The following is a 17,074-nucleotide window of genomic DNA, read 5'->3' as shown; positions in this document are numbered from 1 at the left end:
TGTTTCCAGATAACCATGTCATGTTAGTTCAGTCTCCATGTTTCATGTCTTGTTTCCTTCACGTTCATGTAGTCAAGCCATGTCCAACCATATTCTTAACCATGACCCATCATTCGAGGACGAATGATCCCAAGGGGGAGATATTGTAACACCCCGCATCTTGGAACTGAGTTAAGCTCATATCATTAGAGTTCTAGTGGAAACACTGAAGGTTTGAACGTTTTGCGAAAATGGTTGATAGGCCTATTTTGGGCAGCGATAACTCCTTGATCGGTTTGGAATTTGGGAAATTAACCCCAATGAGGTTGTAGTATGTATAAATACCTTTCTAACGATATAAGGAACAAGCTAATCAGAGATCGTAGCAAGGAGATATGATCGTCTCAATATGGCTAATAGTAAGGCACTTGAAATCCTATAGAATCGGCTAAGTTTTCGATACGTCTGTCTTCCAGTCAATTTTCGTGAAAATCCGTTGGGAAATTGAGACAACTTTCTTGATGAAAGTTGTAGCCCTTTGAAATATCTTTCCAACGGTATATTATGGGGGTCAAACGGACATCTGTGCAAAGGGTTATGCCCATTGTACTGAAGCCTGCTCGCTGGAAATTCTGCCAGCGTAACGGTGACGTTACGGGCCGTACTTCGTGTTACGGGCCGTAACAGTGGACCGTAACACACCAAAAATTTCCAGAACCTCACTGGAAATTTTCACCAAGTTACGGTCCGTCCTTTGTGTTACGGGACCGTAACAGTGACCGTATCTTGGTCCGTATGTACGTTTCGGGTCACTTGACTTCGGGAGGCCATAACCCTATCATAAATTGGGAATTTGGGAAAACTCAAAGAACGAAAGTTGTATATAATTGAAATAAATTTCCAACCATAGGTCGTGGGTTCACAGGTGACATCGGGATAGGGAGATATGGACGTTTTAAGACAGAACGGTCCCAACCCGTTTTCAAGTTGGGTCAAACCCATTTCCCCTTGGTATATAAGGGAAATGTTAACCCTAGCAGCCCCATTTCCTCCATATTTTCAGATTTTAGAGAGAAAGTGAGAGAGAAGAGAATTAGAGAGAGAAAGTAGAGAATCAACCAAGTTGAAGGCCCCGAATCCCGAGGCTCGTGAAGGATAAAGCGTAGTACAAGTTGTTGCCGTCATTCTAAGCTAAAAATCGAACTTGGGGATGTTGATTTCGTGGTGACTACTCATAAAAGGTAATGTTTCTACCCCTAATCATTTATAGTTGTGAATTGTAGGGAGAATAATAATTGGGTTTGATGAAGAGAATTATATGAACTATGTTAGAGTTGTTGGATTGTTGACTTGGGATTGTTGTATTCATATGGATGATGAAGAATGATGTTAATTACATCTAATTGAGATTGTAGAAGTATCTAGAAGTAATATAATGGGGATTGGGTGAAGAAAACACCATTAATGAGGGTTGTGGAGCTTCATGCCCACCAAGTGTTTGATAAAATGCTTAGATGAACAAAGCATGGATATTGTTGCTAATATAGAATCCCTATGACATGTATTGCTATAGATTGAAGTTGAAGGGATTGAAGGAAATTGTGATACGCTCAAAAGCGGGAAGTTAAGGTATGTAGAACTTTCATCCACATGTGGGAATCTCTACGTTCTTCCCCATGATCCGTTTCGTAAAATCTATGAAGTCCAAATCCTAGGGCATTAAACTCAACATATTGGTAGCCCGTAATTATGTATGTGTGTACAAGAATTTTGTATCTATGTTCGTTATTGTATTCCTAATCTTCCATTACGGATATTAGGAATCCTAGCTAAATCCATGAATCATGAATTCTTCCTCATGTGTTCTCATTATGTTTATATGAAACTTTATGATTTCATCCATCAAGTTACAAGCATGTTTTCAAGACAAGTATATATATATATATGATTTCAAACTATTGTTATTACTTATGAACCAAAAACATGTTTTGTAAGACTATGACAAGTTATCTTATGAAACTATAAAAGTAAGTTATGATTCATGAACACTATGTACAAGCAAGTTATGATTCATGATATACCATGGGCAGCAACTGCCGCTATTTTACGTGTTCATGTTTTGGGAGTTGCATTAATTACCGAGGAGGGCTTCAGATAGCCTAAAACTACGTAGCCACCGTAGGATGAGGATCGCTCCACCCATGTCCCGGACGATCTATCATAATGACTGGATCCTTTTATATTTTATCAAATCTCATGTTCCCTGGCAAGGACTGAGTGTTCTGCTGGCGGGACGCAAGAACCAGACCATGGATCGGTTATAAGTTATTGCTCTCCCTACTTATCATGTTTTTACTAATGTTATATATATACATATGTACTCATGCTCATGTTCATGTCCAGGTTTTCAGTTTCAGTTCTTATCATGTTATTCCCTGTCCCATGTTATTTCTTTCAGTTGCTTTACATACCAGTACATTCAATGTGCTGACGTCCCCTTTTATTGCCCGGGGGCCTGCATTTCACGATGCAGGTACGAACTTACAGGACGACGCCTCTGCTCATTAGGATCTGCACGTACCAGCTTATTGGTGAGCCCCATCTCATTCGGGGTTTACTTAACTTTTGCTTATGATTAGTTATGCATCTGAGGTATGCTGGGGGCCTTGTCCGAGTAAGTATGTTTTCCAATCAGACTCATGATAGAGGTTTCATAGACTAGACAAGTCAGTTATGTCATGTCAGACATTTGGAGTTGTATAGCCATTTTGGCTCACTCATGTTTAAACAAGTATTTTATTAAGTATTATGACTTACCATGTTTTATAAAGGCTCATTATGCATTCATGTTATATTCCGCTTATGTTATGTATCATGATGATTCAGCAAGCCATGTGGTTCGCACGGTCATATGCAGTCAGGCACCGAGTGCCGTGTTACGTCCAGGCCATGGTTCGGGGCGTGACAAAGCTAAGTACAAAATTAATTTCAAATTTAATTTTAAAATATCTCACCTTATTCGGCCTACTAAAGAAGGATTCGCTGACTAGAATTCATGTCACACTCAAATGCTCAATTCGAATATTTATGGCTAAGGATATAAGTCTAGCTGATTAATGATGGACAATTCCTCATATTCCCCGCGCACTCAATTTTTCTTCAATTTATTTTTATTTTCCAAAAACTATTACTCAATTTTCTTATTGTCCAAACAATCTCATGCAATTTGGAATCATGATTTCATATTTTAATTTCAAATCAGCGTTTGTTTATAAAATTTACATAAAATTTAAACTTCAACTTCATATCATGATTTTAAATCCTTTTCCAAAAGTTAGGATTTAGGATGCCAAATCATGATTTCAAACTTTTTTAAATGTAAAACTTGACCGGGACTGTCTCAATAACATTGGGGTCTAAAGTCAAATTTCAGAGAGAGGTCCTATTCTTTTTAACAGGAGAAGACAATATCAAGACTAACTTAAATGAACAGACCAAAATGGACAACTATTTAGTAAATGATACTCTTTTTACATCTCTTGCAAATTATAGACCATTTAGACCACAATCTAAATATCCTTTCGATCTCAACGAAAATCTTATGAGAAAACTTTTGTAACTTACTTCAACGGTTAGATGACAGTTTAATGTGTTGCCGATAAGGTTTGATAAATATATGAGCAAACTAAGTTGCTCGGACTCACATGCGGGTACCCGACATGGTAAGAATTTGGAAAAATCTAAATTTTAAGATTCAAGGGTACGGATGCTAAAATTCAGCTAAGAAAATTCAAAATTATTAAATGGAGCTATAAATATATTTTAAATTTTGGGAGAGATTCTATGAAAAGTTACAAGTATATTGTAGAATTCAATCTTTCATTCCCCGAGGTGGACATTCCATTTCCCATGTCTTAAATTGGTTTTATCTTTTATTTTGAGAAATCAAAATCTCAATTTTGCCCCTAAATTTGTCCATAGACTCCAGTCAAACTATCCGAAATTGACTGACCGAATCCGAGCCGTATCCCGCACCCACACCAGCATTCGCACCCATCCCAGTCGCATGTGGAGATGGGTTTGGCATCAAAAATGAAGAATCTGCACAGCTTAGTGAGCAATTATTAGACGCGAGTCTAACCAAGAGGATAATTTCCTAAGCGCTATATTTATATAACCTTAAATATTAGGGACCAAATCCAAAGGGTCGTCCAAAAAGGGACATTTGCATAATCAACCTTAAAAAAACACTCTTTTTTTTTCCTTAAAAACTATGTGCAATCACTCAGATAAAGAACAACCTCTGGACCAGGGGCCACAATTTAAAGATGACTAGATGGTTTGTGCCCGTGCAAGGCATGGACATAGGCCCAACACAATCCTTTGTATATTTGCACATCACAAGATTAATAAAAATAATGTCAAACATCAAAAAGATATTTTCATACTCAGTGATCTAGATCCCTTAAAAAGGAAGCACGATTGTCAGTGATTCAATGTTTGCAACATACTCACACTTCAAAGAGTTCTCCTACATTGAGGAACAAAGCTCTACAAGATACTCAAACTATTGTGAAATATCCACTTGAGTGATGAGTTGTTTGCAACGATACTAACTTTCAAGGACCATTTTGAACCTCTAGGAAAATACTTTTTTTCCTCCAAGCTCTGAGAGATCATACTTCGACCCTGTCTGGCTGAGACACTGATGCCAAGAACAATTACAAGTATTAAGCACAAAGAATAAAAAGAGAAAAAAAAAAAAAAAACTACAGTAATCTATATATAATATAAAGCTAGGCATAGACAAGGTGATGTGGCACATCTCTATGACCTCCATTCCTATTTATCTTTTTTCTCCCTTTTTTGACAATTTCTCTAACTTTTCTATTTTTTATTATTAAAAAAAAAGTGTCAAGTACTACTCCTTCATTTACTTCATATTCTTTAATGTAAAAATTTAGTGATCTTTATTTCCATACTCCCACAACTTTTGGAAGTGCAAAAGTCCTCATAATGTTTGTTATTTCATTTATCGTTACATCATTATAAGTGCTGCATTCTGCAGATAAAAGATTGCCATCTTCGATTCTGTTAATGTGTCTTTTTTTTTTTTTAATCATGCGTTAGTTTCATGATAGTAGGTTGTTTCCAGTTTTTATGTGTTGCATTGCATGATGCTTTCCTCTATTAATTTATATGTTAAGTTCTTATATTTTCTTATTTTTATGATGCTTTCTCTCTTTAGTTTTTTTTGCCATTGGTGCGGTTGATTTTTTTAAAAGGTAATGTCATGAATCTGATATCTGTGGTTTATTGTAGTCTCAGGTGACTATAGTAGTTGCGGAAGTCCACATTCATTATGATGCTTATGAATCAAAAGGCATATACGTACCGAGAACGAAAGGCAGGTACAACTTCTTCTTTTTTTGTTGGTTTCTTTGTGATCTTTTTTATTCATTTGCTGCAAGCCTGCAAGTAATCTTCTATATATTATATAAAGCTAGGCTTTGAAGAGGTGATACATCTCTATGGTCGAGAAGATCATGTATCTTTTTCTCATTTTAAAATTAATGTGTTGTATATTAAAAAATTCAAAACCATTCTCTTAATTCTGTTAGTTATATCTCTTAATTTTCTTAATTACACTTTTTTCTCTTCATCTATTATCTAACCGGTGGAAAATATTTTAAGATTTTCTGGGATTATAAAGGTTTATATTTATTAATAATAAAAAAAGGGGGAGATTCACACTCTTTTTCATGAAAAAATATGAAACACAAACTACCCATTAAAGCTCCTGTCTGTTTGCTTACCATATGAGATACAAACTTGATTTTATAGATCTTTGATCTTCGTTTCAAACCATTCACCTCCCCCATTCAATAAATTTTGTAGCTTGGTATAGGCTCAAAGTAGGAATGAGGGGAGACTGTTAATTAAACTTCGAATCATATGTGTAGATATAATTTTAGGAGTATGAGAGTTATTTATAGTATATATTATTTGTATAAATTTGGTCTCATTTTAAAAAATGATCTTAATTTTCCTCATTTTTCTTTTATCCTATTTGGTATTATAAATGTTATCTTTGATGTCCTTACTAAAATGCTCTTCATGTACATAATTATGAATTTTATAAAAGGGAAGAGACGAGATTTTGAAATTGCATTACAACTTTCACTATCAACATAATTACGAGGAGGAAGAGGAGATCAATTTTAGTTTGGTCATAAGCAGTAGCATTCAAATTAGTAACGGATTTGTTTCATTTCTCCAACTGTTAAAAGTAATTACTATACAATTATGGGTATTGAATTGTATTATACGATTATGAGTATTAAATTGTAATGTAATTTGTCATTTATCCTTTGTCCCTTTCAATTCTTTACCTTATCCCAAAACCAAATTCCAATTCAGCTTTATATATATTGTGGTCACTGATTTATCTCAACTACATTTTGATGAGTTTCCAAATTATTTTTGTCTTAACAATATTCTTATTACCTGTTTTTAAGATATTAAATATTTCAAGAAATGTACCCTCACGGCCTCACCTATACATATCAAACTAAATGTATGTATGTAAATAAAATTAATTATTAGATCAAGATGATGATATCATAAATATCTCCGTATCAACTTCTATTAGGTGGTGAACAAGTTTGGCAAGCTTTTATTTAATGAAATTGATTCACTGTTAATTTATAGTTTGTATATACTTTTTACTTTCATTTCATTTTGTTGCTGTTTTTTGGTCTGTGTTGCAGTATATTGGTCATAGGTGTGTTGCAGCGGTGTCAAAACATTTTTCTCATCTTTGTTGTCACTGTGTGAATAATATGGCTTGTGTCGGATTAGTATAGGGAGATCACGTGGGTCATGACACTTGAAAAATTAAATTAATTATTATTTTGAACTCTTTTATCATTTTACCCAATTAAAAGAATAATGTTTTTAATTCTTTTCTCTTCACTATTTAAGATGTATACTATGTAACTCTGAAGATTAGATCGGAAGAGGTAAAAAGATTTATTCGCCTCTTTAACGTTTTTGCACGGTAGTTGCAAAAAGAAAAAAAGAAAAAAAGAAAAAAAGAAAAAAAAAACATACGACTATACGAGCACTCTTGGAGACAGCATATTTATAGAGGAGGGGTAAGGTGGGAATAGGAAAAAAAAAAGGAACCAAAGTTAGTGAATTGGAAACGAAAGAAAAAGATAAACAGTTAAAGAAAAAGTTTACAAGGAAAACCAATAGGGAAAGAGTATATGACTTGAATGTAATCCTCTTTCTTTACTTTTCATTTCATATTTATTTTATTTAAAAGATCTAGAAAATATTTTTTTTACTAATATTTAGATTAAAAGAAAAAGACCAAAGGATTTACTACGAAAATAGAAATGAAATGTATTAAAGAATATATATTTTGGCTTATTAGTTAAGAATAAATTCTCTCTCATTTGTTCGATGTTAAATTATTAAGTTTGGTTTTGTTTTATCATTTGGTATCAATCTTGATAATATAATTAGAACAGTTGATAATGTTACAATTGGAGAACAAAGAGAATATAACATTGATCGGAGAGTAAAGATTATTTTCTTAGTTAGAAAATTTATAATTTCCTTTAATCACTGCGCGTAGCGCGGGCCAATTCTCTAGTAACGAATAAGTATAAATCTACACCTTTACATCTATCGCATATTATATCAATAAATTTTCTGTTTTATGGATACTAAAGGTAAAGTTTTTCTAAGTATATATGACACTAAACGTATGATGTAAAACTGGTGCAGGGCACTAAAAGTATTGAACAAATAGTATAAACCTGAGAAGCACTTCTAAGAAGAGGAGTTGAAGGTCTTTTTCTATGTCCTTGTATGCAGATACAAAGTACAATTCTGGTAACAACAAAATTTGTTCAGTATATTTTCATTTACTGCTGGATAAGTAGCTAGAAGATGATTACTCCAATCCTTGAGAAGTGGGGTGAGAGAACTGTGAAAAGAGAGAAGACATACCTATTTATTCTTCCAAGGAATGCCACCAAACGGGCACATACTAGTTATATACTTCTCAATGGCACTTTTCAATGGCCTCAAATGTGCAAATCTGTAGAAAACCACTTATAATCTTAAACATTGTAAAAAGGGAGTGAATATTCTAATCATGAAAATCAAAAAAGGAACGATGAACATCCTTGACCTAAGTCACACTAAACCAACTTTCAATGCCGTATGCTATTATTGCATTCAGCAGAAAAAAAAATTTCTAAGCGATGAAAAACTGAGTTGATATCTTTATTGAAAAAAAGGAGTTGAGATTCACTCTCCTCCAGTACACCAGCAAGTATAAACACTAAATGCATATTTTCACAAGATGAAGAGTATCATTAATGCTCTCTATATTACTCTAGAAGACATTAGCAATCGAGGTTACTTACTGGCATTATAAGTGCTGCTGCGTCACAATAGATGCGAATCCTAATTTATTTATTTATCTATTTATTTATTTTTTTGGTAAGGAGTTGGAAATTCTCATTTTTGAGATATGTACACTTCAGTGGCACCTTATTCTCAAGGGCACTTGATAATTAGATCTGGAAATACTAATCTAATGTGAGAAAAATACACCTTTCACTAAGATGCTTTTCAATGGAAATTAAGTAATCTGCAGATGAAAAAGCGAAACAAAGAGGAAATAACTCCAAATAATGACAACATTCAATCATCAAAAATTTTCCACCAGCGGGGAATCAACTTTCATTAAAGCACATACATGCAATGTATTGCTCGTAAACTGCTAGGTTAAAGATTCAACAAGGCCTTAATAAAAAAATAATTGAGATCCAAACTAATCGGAGGCAAATAGGCTTTGACTATCTATATACAAATTAGAGAGACTTTCACCACAACCTTAACACTAAATTAATGAAGCAGGGAAAAGTATACTTACTTTTTTTATATGCATGAAAATAATTTGTGTCATTAATGATCATGTTTCTTTGTCTTTCCAACAGAACATATTTTATCTTTTCTCTCCCAGAAATGCTTATTTCAATCTCTTATTTAAAAGTGGCAACTTAATATTTGCATCTAGATAAAATAGAATTCAAAAAGCTGATGTCCCACTCGGATGATCTTTTTATGAACTCATGGGCCATGGCCATATAAAACGTACCATTTCCATATTCAAGAATATGCTGCAACAGTCTTACATGTATCTGATGTAGCTAATTTGCTTCGTGCAAACTTTCTGAAAGTATTTTGGCTTCTTGGTTTGAAAACAACATAAATGAAAAATAAAATAATAAGGCTCAATAGCAATTAAAAAGTTCCTCTTTTCTGATTTAGTAAACGAAGAACCAGCGGTATGTGTAAAAGGATGACTCTCTTTTAATGGACAACTGATGCAGGGTGAATGCGTGATGTTGACTTAGTAGCACCTAACTCCAAAAGAACTTACTGTTGTTTTGAGCAAATATCTCAATATGAATAATTAAGAAGTGCAATGTACACTTGCTTGCAAAAATAGGTAAAGAGAGAAATAGGTATAAAATTTTAATGCAGTATCATGTATTGTGAATCAGACTCTTAACTGTTTGTTGTTAATTAGCACCGTTGACATCTCGAATTTAGTACCCTGGGCCAAAATCATGGAATCTGCAAATATGCAATCAGAGTTACAATTTCAAACAATAAGGAATAGATTATTAATAAAATAACTTTTGAACTACACGTTTACCTTAATGGAGCATATTGTAGCTGCAAAGTACATTAGACGAACCCCAATTTCCTGTGTCAAAAACATGCCAGAAATCTCACAAAGTTAACTGACTTTTTATATATGGAGATGGAAATAGAATTCTGCTAAATTAAAAAAGGGAGCATTACCCCCCCAAAAAAAAAAATTAATTAATTAATATACCAAATCAAGTAAAAACAAAATAAAAGAACATCACAATCAGTTAAAAATTAGTTTAAATGCACAGACATGGATGATCCGTGGCATTACAAAATTCCATGAAACAAAATGCCCTCAATAAAAGAACATGTTGTAGAGAAATATAGTAGAAGAAAAGTAAATCAGGGAGACCTTCTGCTAGGTCAAGATCGTTAACTAAGATAGGAAGATTCAACTAAAGAAGAGGAAGCTATGAAAAGGAGAATTTGGTTATGGAAGAAGACTTTCTTGAATTGGCTTGAATGACTTACAATTGGGTTGTGTTGGGTTAACTTGGGTTGATTACAAATGTTCAAGGCCATGCCTATTTATACTTGTCTAGAGATGGTTCTAGATAGAATTATCTAGATATATCTACAAAATATCTAGTTAGCCTTATCTTCTAACACTACTCTAGAATATCTAGATTTTTCTTTAAGATAATTATCCAAGATCCTACACTAGACTATTCTAGATCCCTTACTAAATATCTAGGATTTTTTGTACCTCCAAAAATCAACTTTACTTTTTTACACTCCCTCTTAAAGTGACTTTTTGGAAACTACCCCGAGCTTGTTGTAGAAGAACTCAAACGAAGCTTTTGGGAGTGCCTTGGTGAAGATCTCAACAGTATTTTCTTGACTCCTTTTGCTTCTTCAAATGATGAACATTTTTCGTCATTAATTTGTCCACATGAATCATCTCCATGCTGAGTTTCACGTTCTAGAGTTTCCAAACTTCCCCTTTCTCTTAGCTCCTTGCCAATTGTGTTATCTGGACAAGCACCTAAGTCAGTGACGAACTGACCATTAATTTCCTTCATAGCCTCAACACCAGCATAGGATCCACCACTAGATTCCCTTTCCAATTCCTCGATAAACTGTTTGGCAGCTTCAGAGCTTTCAAAAATCATACTGCTTGTATCTCCATATGAAATTGAGCCTTCAAGTTCAACCTCTTCATTTATTTGACCGTCGACTTCTCCATCTGCTTCCAGTATTTGATCTGAGCTAGTGATTGACTCTGATACGACAAATAATTGACCAGAGACTTCAACTTTCACTACAACTCCTTCAATGCTTTCTCCGGAATGGTCACCATTACTATATATAGTTTTAGACACTGCCTGCTCAGGTTCTACTTCAACATCCCTCACGTCCAAACTTTTATTACCAGCTTCAGGATCTGCTTCGTTGATTTCCTCGATAGCAGCTACCACTTCACTAGTCTGAACGTCTTTGGAATCTGCTTGCTTTTTGTTGGTGACACCAATGCCTTCCTTCTCCACGTAATGGACCGTATTATCTCTTGAATCCATGATCCAGTCTCTTTCGAAATTGAAGGAAGCCAAGGCATCTACTACTCGAGCCTCGGCTATGAAGTCTTCTTCAGCAGCTTTCTCAACTTGAGCCATGTTGCTCTCTTTTGTTCGGCAATATCTATTTATGTGACCTATTTTACCACACCTGTAACATTTTAGAGTTTCCTTATAGTTATTAGTAGACTCTCTATCCTTTTCTAGCGAGCTGGAAACACTTTGAGATCGAGAGTGTGGCATATCTCTGAATGTTTTTCCTTTGAAGTTCCTTTTGTCGGCTACAAGAGCATTTTCTTCCCCTTTTTTAAAACATACACTAGCCATCTGTTTGGCTAGTAGCTCATGCGATGACAACAAATTCTCAAACTCTTCCAAGGATGGTTGTTGAGCCAATCCTTGAATTGATGTAACAAAAGGAATATATTCTGATTTCAAACCACGAATGATAATTCTTCTCATTCGTGCTTCGGAGATAGCCTCATCCGGATTTAATAAAGAGATCTCTGAACATAAGTTCTTAATCCTCAAAAAGTACTCGGTAATAGAAAGATTACCTTGAGTGGTGTTCGCCAATTCATTCTCCAATATTTGCAGCCGGGCTTCATCCTTCTTGTTGAACAAACGATTAAGGGTCCTCCAAATTTCATGAGCTGATTTGCACCTTATAATATGATCAAACAAGTTGTACGAGATGGACCTCTTTAGGATGAACTCCGCCTTCGCATTAATCTGCTTCCACTTCTTGTATGCGCTGCTATTTTCCGGTCTGTCAGTAGGAGGACTTGTGTAACTACCATTAACAACATCCCATAAATCCTCTCCCACAAGGTATGACTCCGTACATATCTTCCATACCTTGTAATTGGACTAATTCAACAACTCCATCCCCAGTCCATTAACACGGCCGCTCAAATCCATTTAGAGAAACCAGTTGAATCTACCACTAACCCGATCTTGAAATAAAATACAGAAGCCAACCTGTGACTATGACTCTGATACCATGTAGAGAAATATAGTAGAAGAAAAGTAAATCGGGGAGACCTTCTATCACGACCCAATTTAGGACCATGACCGGCGCTATGGGGTAGGATTCCCAAAGCAAACCTTAACGAAAATTTACAGAAAATCGGCCAGAGTTTCCACTGTTTCTATGACTATCCAAAAATTTCCTATCACAAAATCAACAACAGAAATAACCAATCTCAACCAAACTAACTGCAACCATTCTCAATCAACCCATTTGCAACGTAATAATACTAAAACATCTCTGAAATACGGGAAAAACGTCTAATACTAGTCACTAAACTATAATAAATAAAGAATACTCATAGAACAAATCAAATGACTGTGGAGCAATTCTAAGAGTTCAAAAGAAAAGATCATAATAAATAATAGACTCTTCGCCCACGCGAACAAGTGCGGGGCTCACCAGAAACTTTCAACTCGTGCTCTCTAGTTATCGTAATCCTCACCAATATCACCTGCGTCTCTGTAAAAAAAAAATAGCGAGGAGTGAGACACTTGCTCAGTGACTAATAACACTTAATCACAACCATTTTTATTGGGGACAAGTCATAAAACGTGCTTATATAATATTCGATAACTATCACGAAATAAATGCCTTTTTTGGAAAAATGGTAACAACAACCAATCTTGTCTGTTTCCATGTAAGCAGAAATCATTTAGCAATTCAGTAATAAACTCTGTAAACGCTATCATATCAACTCTTATATCTGGGAGGTTTCCAAGAAAGGATCATGTAATCTATATCATGTGGATCCCTTCGTAAGAGGAGTCAAATATAACTGTAGGTCCCCGCTCGAGGGAAAATGGTACATGTATGCTAGTTCTACGTTCCCACTAGCGAGGGTTGTAACTGTAATTTGTAAATACAAGGTGCACTAGGTCTAACGAACCCGCCGTTAACTACGGGATCCTTCAAAGTCTCCTCTCATTAATACTTTTCTTTGTAAATAGTAAATACTCATATGAAAGCATTTTCAAACAATACAGGGCATTTCAATTCTTATTAAATCATGTAATTTCATTTTAGAAACGGTAATCATATCTCAAGTAACGATAAAACATATCAAAGCATCAATAACACATTTTATTTTCAAAATCCTGTGTAAACCATGAAGGTTATGAAAATACAAATTGTGGTAAGATTACTGCTCACAGTACTCGTGTCGAAGTACCAAACTCGTCACCTCGAGCAAACTGTACAACGTCCTTCGATCAATCTATAATCACATCATACCGATCTCATGTTAATTTCTCATTTATGCTAATCCGAAACTAACTTTAAATAACCACCCTTCAGGATTTCATATTTGGCTCTCAATTCACAGAATTATATTTAGCCGAACTATGGTTAACTCAATCATTCCTTAATCTACCGATTGACCTATTCTTAAAATTCACTCATCCAATTATTCAGCCCAACTTGTACCCAAATTAATAATTAGCCAATCCCTGACATGGTCTTATCACCCACTATATTTCTCAATTGTAGTATGGTTCTTCATAGTTTCCGCTCAAATTTCCTTCTCTGTTTTTCTGATTTGCTGAACTCTTAAAGTCTCAATTTAGACTCAACTCAATAATATACTATTTATATAATGATACTAACTGAGACAGCTGCAAGAAAACGTACTTACCTTAATCTTGATTGTTGAAGTTTAAGAACAATGGTTGAAATGGTTTTGCGGAGTACGGAACCACCAGAACAAAACTTTTGTTCGCTGTACTTGTTGAAGGGTTACTAACCCCCGTTTGGATGGTGGTTTCCCGTGGTTCATTAATGTATGATTTTCTATGAAACCATATTTGTTTCCATTGTTCTTAAAATTATGTGGTATGGTGTTGTAAACGCGTGGTTCATTCCAGGGTTATATAACCATGAAAACTCCCAATTTTTGAAACAACGAATTTGGTGGTTTTTCCGTAGTTACATATTTCATTTCTCTATTATACCCCACCCTCCACCATCCACCCCACCCCACCCCCACCCCTACCCTACCACTCACCCCGACCTCACCCCCGCCACTCAACCCACCCCACTTCAACCTCTGCCACTCACCCCATCCCTACCCCTACCCCCGCCACTCACCCACCCCCACCCCCACCCCCAACTACCCCGCTCCTCTGCCACCCACCCCCACCATCCCAACCACCACCCGCTACCCCTCACCACCGCCCAACCCGACCCCGCAACAACTCACCCCCACCCTCATCCCACACCACCCACCCCTCTACCACCCCCACCCACTGCCCCTCACCACCACCCACCCCCACAACCACTCACCCCCACTCTACCATCCACTACCCCCACTCTTATCCCACAACCACCCACCTCACACCACCCACCCCTCCACCAACCCCACTTACTACCTACTTATTTTTTAAAGTTTCTATTTTATTCTTTACCTGAGTTTTATTAATATATACAAATTAATTTCTAATTAAGAGTTAAGGGTATTTTAGTAAACTTATAAGTTATTATACAGTACCATACAGTCAAACCAAACAATACAAATGTTATTAAACCACCACAAACGATACAGTCTATCCAAACATTATGTTTATTAATACAGTACAATACAATACAATACCATAATGTACCATACCATACTGTACATTAATGAACCACGGGAAACAACCATCCAAACAGAGGGTAAGTTTTTCTTTTATTTTTTATTTTTTATTTTCTAATCCTTTGTCCTTTTCTTAAAGTGACGCCAGATTCCTCAATGGGCTAAAGCCCATGGACTTTTATACTTCTCTTTTCCTTATTTGTCATATGATGCACTTTATTTCTTTAGCCACCAGTTTTTTTTTTTAATTTACCCAAATACCCATTATTAAATATGGGATATTACATTCTCTCCACCTTAAGAAATTCGGTCCCCGAATTTAAAACAAGTGCATACCTGTAGATTGAAACAACTAGGGATACTTGACTCGCATATCATTTTCCGACTCCTAAGTAGCTTCTTCAACGGTATGATTTCTCCATAAGACTTTCACGGACACAATTTCTTTTGACCGCAACTTCCTTACTTGTCTGTCAACAATAGCCACTGGCTCCTCCTCATACCTCAAGTTCTCATCAAGTTGTATAGTCGGTGCTTCAAGCACCTGAGAAGAGTTTGATATATATTTTCTTAGCATAGAAACATGAAACACTGATAGATAAAAGACAACTTACGAGGAAGTGCCAAACGATAAGCCACTTCTCCTACCCGATTAAGTATCTCGTATGGTCCTATAAATCTCGGGCTTAATTTACCTCTTTTTCCGAATCGCATCACACCTTTCATAGGGGAGACTCGCAAGAAAACTTTATCCCCAACTGTGAACACTAAATCTCGTCTTCTCTTATCAGCATAAGACTTTTGTCTGCTTTGAGCGGTGAGCAACCTCTGTCTAATCACCTGGACCTTGTCAATGGCTTCTTGTACTAAGTCTGGTCCCAATACATTAGCCTCTCCCACTTCAAACCATTCGATAGGAGAACGACATCGCCTACCGTACAAAGCTTCACATGGGGCCATCTCAATGCTTGACTGAAATCTGTTATTGTATGCAAACTCAGCTAAAGGTAGGTAAGAATCCCAACTACCTCTAAAATCAAGAATGCATGCTCTCAACATATCCTCCAAGATCTGTATAATACGTTCAGACTGCCCGTCTGTCTGCGGATGAAATGTTGTACTGAGATCTACTCGTGTGCCTAATGCTTCTTGAAAAGATTTCCAGAAGCGGGAGGAAAATTGTGATCCTCTATCAGAGATGATGGACACTGGAACTCCGTGAAGTCGGACAATTTCATTCATAAATATCTGTGCATTTTTCACTCCACCATATGTAGTCTTTACTGGCAAGAAGTGTGCTGATTTTGTTAGTCGGACTACAATTACCCATTACTAATCCTATCGCTCCTAGTGTGCCCACACATCCATCGCAACATTCTCATTTCCGCCACTTTCATCTTCTGAACATGAGATTTCTTGACTGGCCAACACTCCACCCATACAACATAGTTGGTCTAACCACCACTTTGTAGAACTTGCCTTTAAGTTTTGGTGGCACCTTCTTGTCACACAACACTGCGGAGGCAAGCCTCCATTTCATTCACCCTGCACCAATATGGTGCGTGACGTCATCATCAATCTCCCCATTTCCTTGTATAATAGACCCAAGATACTTGAAACTATCTTTCTGCTGTGTGACCTGGGTGCCAAGCTTCACTTCCATGTCCGCCTCATGCACTATATCACTGAACTTGCACTCCAAGTACTCTGTCTTGGTCCTACTCAACTTGAATCCTTTAGACTTCAGAGTTTATCTCCAAACCTCCAACTTAGCGTTAACTCCGTTGTGAGACTCGTCAGTCAGGACTATGTCATATGCAAATAACATACACCATGGCACCTCACCTTGAATTTGCCGCGTCAAACCATCCATCACCAAGGAAAATAAAAATGGGCTAATAGCTGATCCCTAGTGCAATCCCATCACTTCTGGAAAGTGCTGTGAGTCTCCTCCCATAGTCTTTACCATGGTCTTGGCCCCATCATACATGTCCTTGATCGCCCTAATGTACGCCACAGGTACACCTCTAGCCTCCAAGCATCTCCATAGAACCTCTCTCGACACTTTGTCGTATGCCTTTTCTAGGTTGATGAATACCATGTGCAAGTCCCTCTTCCTCTTCCTATACTGCTCCACTAGTCTCCGCACAAGATGAATAGCTTCTGTAGTTGAGCGCCCCGGCATGAATCCGAACTGGTTCTCTGAGATAGACACGCCTCTCCTCACCCTCATCTCTA

The 17,074-nt window shown here is 36.3% G+C and overlaps 1 protein-coding gene across 7 annotated transcripts in view; it reads right to left on the bottom strand.

Annotated features, from left to right (window-relative positions):
• Nucleotides 1-4,398: 4,398 nt before the first annotated feature.
• LOC132617360 (uncharacterized) overlaps nucleotides 4,399-17,074 on the bottom strand; it is a 32,897-nt gene continuing 20,221 nt past the window's right edge. For 4 of the 7 annotated variants that reach the window (XM_060332348.1, XM_060332353.1, XM_060332354.1 and 1 more), the window contains 5 exons: nucleotides 12,670-12,729; nucleotides 9,725-9,775; nucleotides 9,579-9,642; nucleotides 8,002-8,092; nucleotides 4,399-4,684 (listed from right to left, as the gene is read on the bottom strand). The gene's annotated coding sequence lies outside the window, so the exon portion shown is untranslated. Of the gene's footprint in view, nucleotides 4,685-7,808; nucleotides 7,882-8,001; nucleotides 8,093-9,578; nucleotides 9,643-9,724; nucleotides 9,776-12,669; nucleotides 12,730-14,635; nucleotides 15,381-17,074 lie in introns of those variants that run through there. The other 3 variants (XM_060332349.1, XM_060332351.1, XM_060332352.1) reach the window with 3 other exon arrangements.

The sequence above is a fragment of the Lycium barbarum genome, chromosome 11, assembly GCF_019175385.1.
Source record: "Lycium barbarum isolate Lr01 chromosome 11, ASM1917538v2, whole genome shotgun sequence".
NCBI classification, from domain to species: Eukaryota; Viridiplantae; Streptophyta; class Magnoliopsida; order Solanales; family Solanaceae; genus Lycium; species Lycium barbarum.
This window is presented reverse-complemented; position numbering and strand designations above follow the sequence as displayed.